The sequence below is a fragment of the Cricetulus griseus genome, chromosome 3 (genome assembly GCF_003668045.3).
Source record: "Cricetulus griseus strain 17A/GY chromosome 3, alternate assembly CriGri-PICRH-1.0, whole genome shotgun sequence".
Taxonomy (NCBI): domain Eukaryota; kingdom Metazoa; phylum Chordata; class Mammalia; order Rodentia; family Cricetidae; genus Cricetulus; species Cricetulus griseus.
This window is the reverse complement of record NC_048596.1, coordinates 189,241,463-189,254,257: the sequence shown is the minus strand read 5'-3', so window position 1 is coordinate 189,254,257 and position 12,795 is coordinate 189,241,463. Positions and strand designations below refer to the sequence as shown.

Sequence of the window (12,795 nt, the reverse complement as noted above, 5' to 3'; positions counted from 1 at the left end):
TTCTTAACAGAAATAAAACACTAAGATTAATTACATGTTGCTTCATTGGAACACAAAACCAATGTATTGGTTTAATAATTCACTAGTGAGTCTTTTTAGCACTTCTGTTATTGTTTTCAACAATTTATGGGCCTCCATTGAAATCCATATATGTAAAAATGAGGGTGAAGCAAATGAAATCTGGCTGAGGAGAATTACAGTGTGTAGGTTACATATCAGTAGAAAAGAGAGGAAAGCTATTCATGGGTCTTTGCACACAGTGAAATAACCCTGCTGTCCCTCCCACATGTTCAATACAGTTGGTATGATTTTTATCTCTTACAAAGTCAGAGAAGAGATTGTCTTTGTAATCAAAAGATTATTACAAATAATCTGCAGCGTGTTTTTATTATTCTTATATTAATTTTATGCAAAAGTGGAAATTAGTAACAAGGGGAAAGACATTTAATTTTTCAAGGACATACAAATTTACGTTCCAAGAATCTGGAAGAACAGAATTTATATTAGGAATGTGTGCATGGGTGTACTTATGTTTGTGTGTGTGCAAAGTCACAATCCATGCACTCACACACAAGTGGCCAAAGGTCAACCTCACATGTCATATTTTCAGGATATGCTCACTTTGTTTTTGAAACTGGATCTCTCATTGGGAGGAGGATTCCTGAGGCTCATGCATCAAACTCAGTAAGAGACTGTCTGGCCAGCAAGTCCCATGTATCTACTTGTCTCTGCCCCCACAGAGCTTTTTGGTGGGTGCTGGGATTGAATTAACATGTCCAGACCTGCACAGGAAGCATTTTCTAATTGAGCTATCTCCCCAGCCCCAAGAAGGAAATTTTGTTGCAAGCATCCAACTACTTTCATTCTAGGAACAAGAGGGTGTATAAAATTGTAAACAAGGTGAGGAAAGTCCATTTAAGCTTGTTGTTGCTTATCCATCCTTCATTCCTGTGAAGGTCAGAATGACATCAGAAAATGTATAAAGCTGAGTTTAATACCTTAAAGAGATCCTTCCAAAAGTCACATCCTCTATTTTTTGAAGCAACTTATGTCGAACTACCTAATGCCAGCATTCTAATATACAAAGGAGACCACGTATCAAATACAAAGTACATCTGGTCTACCCAATACTAATTCCCTGTATTTAACATATGTAATAATGCAATAAACCTTGAGTGTAGTTACTCATTTGAGAAAAAGAAAAATCATCAATCAATAACATAACCAAATTTATGTATTTAAGTAACATGAAATAGTTATTTTGGTAGAAGCTAAATGAATAAATAAGCACAAATTAAGTGCTTTCTATTGAGCACATGCCAATGAAAATGAAATTCTTTTCTTCACACATTAATGTCAAAAAAACTTCATATCAGAATATTGTCTAAGGATATTGTTGAAATGTTTAAATACTCTATGGACTGTAAATAAAAGAGCTTGTACCACCTTTTTGTATTTGTATAATATATACTTTATATTAGATTCATCAGTGTTTTTTAATTATCATACATTGTCCCTTCAAATAAATTTATAGTCAGACACACCATGTTCCTTTTCCCATGCACAGAGAAAACTTTTATATATTAATGAGCTGGATGAAGTATTTCATTGTCCATAACCACCAAAAATAAGAGCTAGTAAATTATTCTTATTTATTACCTAATGACTCCTGTATATGTGACTTATAATCTTTGCTTGAGCTTAAGTGTATACATCCTTTAAAGGACACACTATGTACATACATGTTGGATATAACACAAAGCCAAATAAGAGCTCTACCCGCTAATTTGCAAGCACTGGGTATGGCTAATGCTTTATATGAATTCCATGCTCTAGGAGGGTGATTTGACAACTGCTCTGTTTCCAAGCATACAACATCCCATTTTTTTGTCCTTAACTTCTCTAAAAATAGAAAGCTGAAGAGACATTCTCTAATTACCCACCTCAGCTTCACCTCCACGTTATCACTAGTTACACTCTACATCCTCTCTGTACAATTCAAAACCAACTGCTTCTATTCCAACGTTTTCTCTACTTGGTCTCTTCCTTCAGTACAACCATGGTATTAATTCTCCTATCTTACAAAAAAAATTCTTTAATATTACTTTCCTCCCACCTACTACTAATTTCCCCCATTGTTTCACATCCCACTGTTTTTGGAGCCTGTTCTGGGCTCTCATCTCCCATGAGTAGCTCAGTAAATCTTCTAAAGAAGGCATTGTCAATATCACTGATGATCTTCACACTGTTCAATTCAGTTGTCACAATTCTTTCTTCACATAAGCTATCAATGTTTAACGACATAATGGATTGTGTTTCCTCACTAGAAACACTTCCTTTGCTTGAAGCCCAGGACACCCCACTTTTCTGCCTCTCTCACTAGTGGTATGTAATTCTCAGTCTTCCATCTTCCTCCTCACCACCTCCACTTATCACCATGGCAATATCCCAAGACTCTGCCACTACATATCTCCATCCATAATAACTCCATTTTGAGGCTGTAAACATATTTATTATATATGAACATATGCCTGAAGTCTGGACTGCTCAACATGATGACACCACATCTCTATTTCAAGGTCTGATGACATCTAGGCTTTTAGATGTCTAAAAATGAAGCTCTTGCCAGGCATTGGTGGCACATGCCCTTAATCCCAGCACTCAGGAGGCAGAGGTAGGTGGATCTCTGTGACTTTGAGGCCAGCCTGGTCTATAGAGCAAGTGCCAGGATAGGCTCCAAAGCTACACAGAGAAACCCTGTCTCAACAAACAAAAAACAACAACAACAACAAAAATGAAGCTCCTTTCGATAATTCCAACTTCTTAACCCGGGAACTAGTCCTTCCCATTTCAGTCAATGCTAGCCCCATGTTTCTATTATATCAAACACATCTCCATCGTTTTCTTCACCTTTCCTCTTAAAAATGACATCAATTTATCAGCAAACTTTATTAATCCTCCTTTTACACAATACCCATATCACATTTGAAGGGCACACAAGCCAATTAAAGATGGTGCTAAGGGGAAATCAGGAGGTCGAGTTCTGAGATGTTTACAAAAAAAGTGTGATTGGTTGCCAAGATCAAACCAGATGAGGTAAGTGCATGAATGGCTCATGTTCACTAGGTAAAGCATAGGACGCCTATGTGCATGATAGGCTGACCTTTAAAACTATTGGCTCCCTGTTTTCCTGTTCTGTGGTTTTTTTCTTTAAGAGATGTTTGCTGTGGGGTAATACATGAGTTCCTGCTTGGCTAGATTCCCTGCTGAGTCTGATTGTCTCCAGGATCCTGGGAGGCTGGGGAAAGGGCAAACAGCACACTTACTCTTCCTCAGTCCCAGCTCAGCCTTCCATGGTTGGGCTAAGGCCCTGCAACATCTCTCATCATTGATCCATGCTCCAAGCCACTATGATCTTTCGGCATAATTAATAACATCCATCACTCACCATCTTGCTTTGATTCTACCCTGCTGAGTCTCACTAAAACATAAGTCATAATATCCCTCTACTCAAAACTCTCTACCATTTTCCAGGCTCAATGAAGTTGAAAAAAAAAGACTGAAAAATCCTCCCTAGTATGATACACCCCTTTCCTATCTGCTTTTTTTCCATTCTTAACTTGATCACTGTGTCGTGAGCACTTTGTTTCATGAATCCATATATTTCTAAAACTTTATCAGCTACATTCCCACATCTGCATCACTGCTCTGGTTTCCTCTTGTTTTGAGATTCTTCCAAAGATACACACAAGCCTTGCTTCCTTATTCTCTCCAATCTTGTCTTTATTTTAATATTGCCTTCTTAATGATTCTTTAACAATCATCTCATTAAAATCTCTCTCTTTTGCATTAATTATGTTTTTGTTTTCTTCCCAGCTCTTGTTACTATCCACAATATCATACACTTTACTGGATAACTGTTTTCTCTTTCTATGAGAATGTAAATGCCAAGAACATGCCATAAACATGTTCTTTTTTGCTCTCTCTCTTCTTTTCTCTCTCTTCTTCTCTCTCTTTCTCTCTCTCTCCCTCTCTCCCATACACTCATTTTTTTATTAAAGGAATGGAAATAATGCAATGAATAAGGAAATGGAGATGAGGGGAGAATAAAAGGAAATTGATGATAGGATGACAATGTTAAGAAACTAGAATAAGCAAAAAAGAAAGAAAGGGAGGAAGAGAAATCCAGCAATCAACACTGAAATAATTTACAGAGGATAGGGATTATCAGATATGGAAAAGGTAAAAAAATTTATGTTATCATATTATGTGTTAAAATGAAATTGATCCCTACTTTTTTAGAGACTCCGAGGTAGACTGCCAAATGGAAGGGAAATTAACCAAATAGCTAGTCAATACCTTTTTTCCAGTCTGAAGTTATTTATTGCATCCATGAACCTTTGATTATTTAATGCATTCTGGGCAGCAGTGTTTTCTCAGTCAACTATACCAGTCAATGTGGACTAAATGAATTTCAGAAATTTCTTAGGATAAGAAACTCTCAATAATCTTTCCTAACTTGATAGATTTAATGGGTGCTTTCCCCATAAAACTCCAACACATTTGAGAAGAAACACATTTACTAAAATGGATTGAAAGACTCAATGTCAGAGAAGTAACTGAGAATAGAAATTTAGAACCTTTGAAAAAACTCTTTAAAACACACGATATTTAAGCCTTCTAGCATGTCATATCTGTTTCACAGAAAAATGTGAAATGTATAACACTTAGATACATTTTTATTAAATAATGACCTTTAAATATAGCTATTGCTTCAAGTAGTCACCAAAAAAAGGCAAGTCTCCTTTAACGTGGAAATCTATTTGACCTCAGATTTCTCCAAAGTGTTCAATGCAGGAAACAAACAAACAAATAAACACCACTGTCCATCAATTTCTGAGCAGGAAAAGAAAATATGTCCAACCTAGAGGGTGCTGTGTTATTTTTTAAGTGTTGAAACAATAGAGAGTCTTCTCAAATTTAAAGGAACTCTGAGAATAAAGCCCATGGGGGCTTTTCAGAAACAGAACCTGCTCCATAATAATCTAGTCACCTCGAAAGATAGATGTTCAGCTAATGGAAAACAAGATGGCTGCATCCTTCAGTGAAGACCAAGTAGGATAATGTGAGCAACCAGGTGGAGGTTAAAAGCATGGCCCCGAAATGTTCCAGTTGTTCCCAAAGTGCTAGAATTTATCATTGCTGCTCTTAGATCAAGAGAAATGAAAACCATTGTCACAAAACAGCTTCAGAGTGGTTATAGGAATTTAGTCACACTATTTAAAAAGAACAATGGAGCCATGTCAAGTGTTCACCAAACAATGAATGGATAAAGTGAATCTGTCGATCTACTCCTTTAATGAAATATCATTTGGTCATAGAAGATATGAAATTGACATATTCTCCAACACAGATAAACTATAGAATATTGTGATAAAACCAGCCATAAAAACAATGCACATTTTGTGTTTCAATATATATTAAATAGACGGAAAAAGCAAGTCTGTAGAGATTTTTTTAAACTAGATGCATTATGTATGAGGTGAGAATGAAAGGAAAGAGGACACAGGTTTAATCTGCAGATGATACACAGAGTTCTCACACAGGATGTGGAGATGACTACTCCTTACTGTATAATACAGTAAAATGGATAAGCACACTGAACGTACTAGATTATGCATGTTAAAAAAGTAGACTGTGGAACTGTAATGGACTTTGGGAGCCCATTCTCTCAGTCTAGACACTTGGGGGAGGGCCTAAGCTCTGCCCCAAATGATGTGACAGACTTTCATGATCCCCATGGAAGGCCTCACCCTCCCTGGGGAGCAGAAGGGGGATGGGATGGGGGAGTTGGGTGGAGGACATGGGAGGATGGGAGGGAGAGGGAACTAGGATTGATATGTAAAATAAGATTGTTTCTAATTTAAATAAAAGAAGATCTAGAGGAAAAAAAAGTGGACTGTAGAACATGTTAGTTACATCTCAGTAAAGCTGTTGCCAAGAAGATGAAAACATTTAAAGGCTAAATTGGTTGTGTTTGTTATGAATCCTAAGGTGACAATTATCCCCAAGCATGTGCCAAACCAGGAAAGACAGGCGCTCATGAGTCCTAGAGGGAAAATAAAGTAAACAACAACGACTTGACATCAAAATTCAAGCAGAAATAAATCAAAATAAAAAACATTCAAGAATAGGGAGGCTTTAATGATAGGACTGTGCGATAATGTTTAAGTATAAGCAACACTACAAAGAATAGCAGAGCTAGCAAAACCTGGTTAGTAATGATTTTTTTTCTAAACAAAAACAAAGAAATATAGGCCATAAACATTTTTCCCCAAGAAAAAAAAATATGTCTGTTTTATAAATGTACACATTTCTGGAAGAGTGTACTTTAAGGCTATGTGGGTCTGCACAAAATTAAACCAGTCAACGTTCTAGCAAGAATGGGTAGAGACATATGAGCCTTACCACCAGCAGAGGAGCTATAGACAGCTGGTGGCTGCCAGGGGAGGGGAGGTCAGTTTTCTTTAAGGGTGTGGTCCCTGGTAGATTGTAAATGATAAAGTGGAAGCCACACACCTATGTGTAAAGGGCAGCACTAATGGACTTAGTGGATTATATTTTTCACAAATTGGGGGACATGGATTTGGGAAGAGAACTGGCGGGGGCATCCAGGAGAAGTTAGAGGACATAAGGGTTGATGTTATCAAAATGCATTGCGTGCATGTATGAAGTTCACAAAGTATTAATGAAGCTATAAATACTGGGATCTTGTCAGCATAGACACCAGAGATGGACACACAGTCAGAAGCAACTGGTAATTGATAGCTGCCAGGGGTGAGAGCCAGGAGAGCCAGCTGTCCTTAAGGATATGGTCCCTGGCCACTTCTCCATGCCCCAGTGAATGCCAGACACCCAAGGGAATAATGAGAAGAACATATAGCACTTTATGAGTTTTAAAAGATGAGGACACAAGTTGGGTGGGTAGGGAATGGAAGTAGATCTGGGGAGAGTTGGGGGGCATAAATATGATCAAAATACATTGCATGAAATTCTCAAAGGACTAATAAAAAAGAACATAAAATATAAATGAATTCAGAACTTAAATAAATACATGTTCTTATCTGAAAGCATTTTGACAACCATAGATAGGCCCATTACAAGCAAATGTGTCAGGTAGAACCAGATGTCCTTTATGCTGTGAATAACTTTAAAAATGGGTCAGTCACCCTACATCATCTAAACTACTTTCACCAAATATATACATCTGCTTATCATCAAATTGTTTCTTACCAATAATTCACAAACCATCTATAGATTTCTCTAGATATATATGATGGATCACTCTCATTCTTCTACAAACTGCTATTTATTGATTACCTTTCATGTCATAGGCAAATACGAGGTACCAGAAATATAAAAATAAATGAGCAATGGACCATACTCTTGAGGGTTCAAACATAATCAAAAGCTGTATGAGAAATAAGTCTTTGTAACATATTCAACATTTGTCTCAATAGAGGGCAGAAGGTCTGTGCCCTCAAGAGATCTGAGAGGAGGCATTCATTGAAGAAAGATTTTAATCTGACTGTTTAAACAGTTTAGTAAAGAAGGGGGAATTTGCATGAAAATGTGAGGGATAAAGCAAGGGAACCAAATGGCCTTGAGGTCCAAGCAGGTTCATTGTGATAGAGGACTCACAGAACAACAGAATATCCCCATGATGTCTTTGTCTTGGGTGTCCAAAACCACTTAACTTTTCCATTATACCTGGATTTCTTTATGGCTCCTTAAAAACTAAGAGCTGTTCTAAAGATATTTCAAGGAACATTTGGGCTCTAGGTCAGTATCACTTCAAACCTAAGGCAACTGCTAGCTTCTAGCAGGAATTCTCTTTAGAAAACACTCTTTCTTTCAGTTTTTTTCCCTCTGGCCCGAATCCATCATGAACTGATGCTTTTGTATGACTACAATAAAAATAAATTGCTAGAAAAAAAACGGAATGAGAAAAACAACAGCACAAAAAATTCACTATCTCTAGTCCATTTTTTATTACTGCTGTGTTCAAGAGACATAAATTTCTCTGTCCAATTGGCATAAATCATTCTAAAAGCACACTCCACATCCTGCACCAACCTCATCATTGGACACAGAGTTGCCAGAACATCAGCCTATGAAGCAAACTGGCCTAGGCCATACTAAATAGATAGGTCCATACACTTGAAGCTTCCAGAAGGATGTTAGAAAAAACTACACACCCCATACCTCCTGAATAAGAACCTATAGAAATAAGCTTTAGAGCACTGGAATAAACATATGCTGATGTGGAGGAATTAGACATTATCTATGGTATGACAAATTCAAATATATCCCCCAGCTCCTGGGAGGAGACATAAAAGCACAAAGTTGAAACTTCCTCAGCTCTCTGCCAACTGGTAAACTCAGATCTTTCCTTTTCATTATTTCCTTTATCACTTTGGTGTCTGAAATAAAAGAAAGTTAGGTATATATTCAGCAAGACTTTGGAAAACAAGGCTGAGGTGAAGGCTTAGTGTCTAAGTCCTCACCATGCAAATGTGAGCTCAGATCCCCGGAACCCATATGAAACTAGATGTGATAACATTCGTCCACAACCACCAGTGTCCCCACTATGAGGTGAGGGGCAAAGATGAGAGAATTCTCTAAGCCCTCAGATTATTCCTAGATTATTCTTTAGATAACAAGGAAGGATGCTGCCTCCCCTACAACAAGGCAGGAGGTAAAGGCTGACACAAGATGTCCTCTGACCTCTAAACACACACACACACACACACACTCACTCACTCACTCCCTCTCTTTCCTTTTCTAAAGAGTCTAGAACCCTACTGGAGAACCTAAGAGTGATGATGATGCCAAAAATGTTTGTCTTTTGATGAGTTTTGTATTTGAGGCATGATTTGCCATCCCTGCCCTTTGCGGCATCTTACAAGGTCTATCATATCTATGTACTCTCTATGAAGCAGTAATCCCTCTTTTAGGATAATTTTTAGATAGAAATCCACAACTTCCAAGCATAACTCTACACTGGCTATTAATAGTCTCCTAAAGCTGGAAATGACCAAACACTGCACCAACTAGTGAATGGGTACACATTCCACTTACTATAAGGCAGACACATGACAACTACTGAATCACAAAGAAGGAAGAACAAAACCACATGGATAATTCAAGTGCATTATGTAAAGATAAAGAATTCAGATGAAAAGAGAAATAGCTTTGGACTATTCCATCTTTAAGCACCCTGGAAGTGTCAAAACCATTGTAATAGAAAAGGCAGTCTTTTTGCAAGGACTTCTGGATGAGAGGAATTTTAGCAAGATGTAAAAGAGAACTATTGTCAGGTGAAGGAAGCAGTGTCAGCTTTGCATGTGTGGATCTTTTTGAAGTTTCACCCTTTGGTGGAAATTCTTAAGCTTTTTTACACTGTCTAAGTGATTCCTTAATATGTGTCATGTACACAAACCCACAAAAACAGACAACAACAACAAAAACACAATAAATCAATTAACCAAATAAGACTATGAAATACTGTTGCTTAATTTAAAAATGGGGTCATTAAAAGAAGAACATAAATAATCACATGAAGGATAAAGGTTTTAACACAATGGTAACTAAGGATAATAGTGTTTACTGGCATTGTGGCATTTACTGCCACAAAATTAGTTTTAACATTCCAAGCAACCATGCTTTTGAGAAAAACACCTTATAATTTTTACATATGATTTCTGTTCTCAACAATAATGTTAGGAGTGGCATAGACTCCAGACCCACTTGTGACAGAAACTAAAAGGCTCTGAAAGAAAAAATGACATCATTAATTAGAGTAAGTCTCATAGCTAGTAGCCATAGAGCTCACAATCAATTTCAACTTATTCAACACTTCTTCCAACACTTCTATCCCCTCTTACACAAAATGGCTAGAGTTAGAGCTTCCAATATCTCTAATTATAACTCTGGATACATTTCTGAGAGAAAAAATTAAGCCTATTTTCTTGTGTTTATACTCCTATGCTTGTCTGTTCAAAAATAATTAAAAATCATATATCTCAATGAATGAAAGAACCAGTTTTAGTCAATCTGAAATGTCACAGGTCATCCCAAACATTAATTCCAACTCTCCATTTAGGTCATTGGTATTTACTTCCCTTCTTGAATCCCTGCTTTCTTTCACTTCATGCCAACAAATTCTTACCTGGCTTGAGCCCCCCTTTTCATTTCCCTGGCATTATATCAAAGGTCATGTTATTGGTCACTAGGTTTATAATCCACCTGTGGTTTCAACTGAATCATGAGATTTTGATTATTTTCACCCCAAAGTTACTCAAAGCTCACTTCTGATACTGTCAGGGTCATGTTATAACCCTTCCTGTGCTCACAAAATCCTCTTCTATAGAGACCTATATCTGTGTGCTGCATTTTCTCCCCTATATACCTCACTTGAAACTTTACTGGAACATTGTCACTTTAAGTGTACAGGTTTCCATATAGTGAAAAGGAGTGAGACTAGTCTGCAGTCACTGCTCTTCGAACAGAACATTTTATGAAGGGCTTCATTTGAAAACTAGTCCCTAGGCTCTGTTATAGTTTGACTATGAAGTGTCTTCTCCAGAGGCCTGTGTTGGAGGGCTGGTCTTTACTTAGAGAATTGGTCTTTACCTAGAACCAGTCAGCAGAAGGTAATGGATTAGGAGGGTCTGACTTGTTCAATTAATTAATCAAATGATGCATTCATAATTTGATGGTGTTATTGGAAGATGATGAAAACCAGGGAGAATCTAGGTGGAGGAATCTGACTGCTGGGGTTAGACTTTTAAGGATGCATTTGGTTCCCAGACCTGTCCTCTCTTCCTGCCCACTCCCTGTGTCTGTCTCTTTCTCTCTGCTTCCTGCCATTACAAGGTGAGCAAACTTGCTCTACACCTCTCTTCTTTGCCTTTCTGCAATGACTTTTCCCCTCACCATAGCAAAAAAGTAAGGGAACCAACTGACCACAGACTGAAACCAGGAACCAAACAAAAACAAAAACAAAAAACAAAAAACAAAAAATCCTTCCTCCGTTTAAATTATTTCTGTCAAGGTATTTTGCTGCAACTGCAAAAACCTGTCTCATACAGTACCTCATGTGAAAAATGAGTCTCACCTCAGAAACCACAGGAGGGAAGAAGACCAAGTATTCAACAACAGATTAATTAGTAAGTTAATTAGCAGGTCTCAGAATACTACAAACAACATACACACTTACACTGCCAAGATTGCTTTCTTAGGTATCCTCTTAATCATACTATTTAACCTCTAGTTTCCCAATGTTGGCAGGATAGACATTTTGACCCTAGGATCTTTGGCACATGATTATCTAGTGTACTGTAAGATGTGTGTCACCGATATCTCCCCCTAAATGCTGGTAGCAGCTCACATTCCAAAACTATGACAACCAAAACACGTCTCCAGATACTGCTAATATCACCTAGAAGAAGGCAGGGCAAGGTTGCCTGCATGGAGACTTGCTCTAAGTTAAAAAGACACGTTTTAATTAATTTTGAAAAGGATAGGCATTATTGTGAGTATATGTGTAATCAGTGTGTGTGTATGCTTAAATATTCAGAAGGAATTTTAGGTAAAGAAATTCTAAGGTTTGGGGCTGGAGAGATAGCTTGGAAGTTAAGACTACTTATTGTTCTTATGGAGGACCAGGTTCAGTTACCCGATCCATGTGGTTGCTCACAACTGTCAACTCCATTACAATAGATCTGAAGTCCTCTCCCAGAATAATGTAAGCAACAAGCATTAATTTGCTACACACACACACACACACACACACACACACACACACACACACACACACACACACACGTGTGCGCGCGTGGGCACAAGAGGTCCCCCACACACTCATGCACAAAAAGCCCTCACAAACTTTAAATAAAATCTTTTTAAAAATAAAATTTTTCTTTGAAAGAAAGAAAAGAAGGAAAAAACAAAGAAGGAAAGAAGATAGAAAGAAAGGAAGGAAGGCAGGAAGAAAGCAAACAAGGAAATCCTGAGGGATTAAATTTGTAGTGACCTCAGTGGAGGCACTCCTAATTTTCAGGAATTGTGGCACATGTAATAAGAAAGGCAGCCTGACTGGTTACTGCAGTGTTTTGATCTAAGCATGCAGCAATGGGACAGGTGATGTATAGAGGCACTTCTCTGTAGCCACAGAATATTGTTCTACTCCTCTAGATGCATGCTGAGTTTACAGCCTCATCTCTCTGCTCATAATTTTTCCCTCCAGGAAACATCCTTATGCCATCTTCATATGATTGTGGGAAGGAGGCAGGGGTAAGGCTGATGAACACCAGAAATAGTGGGTAGAATAGCAGTTTTATAGAATGCATATGTAATGTTTATAGGCCAGTAACATCTTTGCCTTTTAACTAAGCAACTTTGCTACGCATCTCCCTATATCTAACAAATGTCACATCTCTCCGTCTTATGTGGAGCTCCCACAATAAAATTGTATTTTAGGTTATGTTTTTAATGCAAACAAATATTTCTTTCTGTTTCCATTTTAATTTCTGGAAATACTAAAAGCACACATAATCAATATATCTACCTCTAAGATAACTGATTTTGAAGAGGAAGAGGTTAAGAACCTCTGTTCATTTCATTCCTGGATGAAAAATAAATATTTTAGGTATGTGTGGGAGCATGCACTGTGTATGAGTGTGTGAGCGTGTGTTTGATGAACAGCTTCTGAATTTTAAAATCCTACTTTAG

At 37.5% G+C, this 12,795-nt stretch overlaps 1 protein-coding gene across 6 annotated transcripts in view; it reads right to left on the bottom strand.

Moving 5' to 3' along the window:
* Cntnap4 (contactin associated protein family member 4) overlaps positions 1-12,795 on the bottom strand; it is a 280,275-nt gene that overhangs the window by 43,223 nt on the left and 224,257 nt on the right. The gene's annotated exons all lie outside the window — the stretch shown is intronic.